Source organism: Glandiceps talaboti, chromosome 4 (genome assembly GCF_964340395.1).
Source record: "Glandiceps talaboti chromosome 4, keGlaTala1.1, whole genome shotgun sequence".
Classification (NCBI taxonomy): domain Eukaryota; kingdom Metazoa; phylum Hemichordata; class Enteropneusta; family Spengelidae; genus Glandiceps; species Glandiceps talaboti.
The window spans coordinates 9,060,994-9,063,666 of record NC_135552.1 but is presented as its reverse complement, the minus strand read 5'-3'; positions in this window follow the sequence as shown (position 1 = coordinate 9,063,666).

The window sequence follows — 2,673 nt, the reverse complement described above, 5'->3', positions numbered from 1 at the left end:
AATGTTATGAAATGATATTACTGTACTTATTACAGTAATTATTTTGTGATTTTGTTCTTTACCTTACTATACCCACAGAAGGTAAAGATGTGTGGTAAAGTTCACTAACGTCTGAAGTTGACCATAATGCCTCTGGATTTATTTTCTTTGTTTTTTGTGCGAAATAAAATAACAAATGTTTGTCCGTTTAGGATACTTTATCAATTGCAAGCTGTATTAGATTTAACAATGATTAGACTAACAGCTGCTGTACAAGTCTACCATTTCTACTTTTCTCTTTGCAGAAAATTGATTATCTCCTATTGTGTATTTCTTTTTCAGTAATGGGGAGGCTAGCAATTCATATCACCCTCCCTCTAAACGGCAAATTACTCACCGAACATATGTCGTATTTTGGTAATTTTGTAAAATTATTTCGACTATTTCTGTAACGGCAAAAATGGATCAAACACTGTCTTGTAACCGTATAACATCTTTCAGATATGCAAACTCCAACGTAATTAGAGGTAAGACCTTCCATTGTCTTCCTTGCACTACCCGTTTGGACAACTCACAAAAGATAACCATCAAAGTGATGGACATTACTAAGAGATACGGATAGTGCTATTTCTAATAAATATATGTACAACATTCGACTATTAATAGATTAATAGGCAAATAAAATGAATGTAGAATATATATTATTGATATGACATAGCACATTTGTGAAAACAGATCAAGCAAATATATGGTAAATATATCATCGAAATAAGACGAACACATTTATGTCTTTGGAATGATACTTAAATTTTGTAAAGGTAAAGGTAAATGTATATCTATATATGTAATGTTTGTCCAGAATATTTAAAACGGTTAAACAAATTCATATTTCATATTTTCGTTTCTTTTTCCCAGTCATGGCAATGAAACCAAAAATTGATAATCGATTGTTCCAAGGTTGTAATTATATACAGAATCGGTAGAAGATTGAATGTTTTTGGCTACATATGTTTGTAGACTATATGCAGTTATGTAATGTTATGTAAAGTATTTTGATTTTAAAAAAGCCACATTACAATGTATATATACTGAAATGATATAAATAAGGCATTATCAGTTTGACATATTCAAGGCACCGGTTATGATGCGACTACAATGCACTATTCTACTGACAATTACTAATAATTATACTACCACTGCCATCTATAGAAAAGCTGTAAAAATAGAAGGTTTTGTACAAGAGACAATGTGCACGCAAACTTCAAATATAAAAGTGAACTCAACAAGAAATGTGATGTTAATTAGTATGGTTAAAGCGTTACAGAGAGGTAAAATTCCTTTTGGGAACAAGGTATTTCAATGTGAGAAAACAGTGGTGTAGACATAAACATGTGAAAAAATATGAAAGCCTGTTAATTTACAGCGTGTATTAAGTGAGGGTGGTATTTACGTGCTAACATTGTTTTGGTGGCGAATGTCATTTGTTGTGTTGTCGTTGTTGTTGTTGTTGTTGTTGTTGTCGTTGTTGTTGTTGTTGTTGTTGTTGTTGCTGCTGCTGCTGCTGCTGTTATTGTTGCTGCTGCTGGTGGTGATGGTGTTGTTGTTGTTGTTGCTGTTGTTGTTGTTGTTGTTGTTGTTGTTGTTGTTGTTGTTGTTGTTAAGGATGGGTGTGGTGGTGGTGGTGGTGGTGGTGGTTTAAGAACAGTTGCGTACTAGTATGTGCTTTCCCCTGACTTTGCTGAAACATGATCAATTTTTGGTATACGCACAAAAATAATAGTGATGTCTTTCTTGTATTTCGTTTAATAATATAATAAATAATCAAATGCTTTTACACCGAGGTTTTCAAAGCATACCATTTATCAAATTGAAATGTTCCCTTTTTGAGTTGAAGAATTTCAAGTAATGTTCCTTTTCTTTCAAAATTACGGACATAAATCTGGTATTGGAATATTTTGAGGCAACCTTTTGGATGATTCGAAATTATCTTGTGCCTAAAGTGCAGTTGAACAAAATAACTGAAGTGGCATGTAATGCGATGTAGTGATATCTTTGAATTTGTAATTACATGTATACAATCGTTTTAGATAGTAGTTTGCAAGAGTAAAAGTTTATTAACAGTATTACTTTATTTTTTTATTTATTATTCATGTATTCTTTGTATGTCTTGTGCTGATTCTCAAAATGTATTTGACACAGATTAAGCCATATTAGGTCGCAATAGGGAACTAGCCAGCCCGCCATCTTGAATATCCATCGTGCATTGTGGGAAATATATAGGCATTGTGGGATTTATAATGATAAACATGTCTCAATCACTGTTGTCAACAATCTTGTCGTATTCTGTGTAACCACAAATAATGTAGTCTTTGTTACCTAGGCCCTGACCATTGCTGGGAGGTTATCCCGTCGATTGCCCAAGACTGCGTACTACAATAACTACAGGTAATCCCATTGTCCAGGATTGCAAGTTCCCTATCTTAGTAAACCATAATGATGTCTTATTATTCTGACAAACAATGGCATATCGTGTGTGTTCTCTCCTGATTCATTGAAGTCTCTTTCAGATATCGTCAAATTGACAGTGTTTAAAGAGTTCCCTTTCACCGTTATTATTGTCAAATCTGCTGGGTAGGAAGAAGTGACGTCAGAATAATGTTCGTATTTGGCACAAAAATGAAAAGTTGGTTAAAT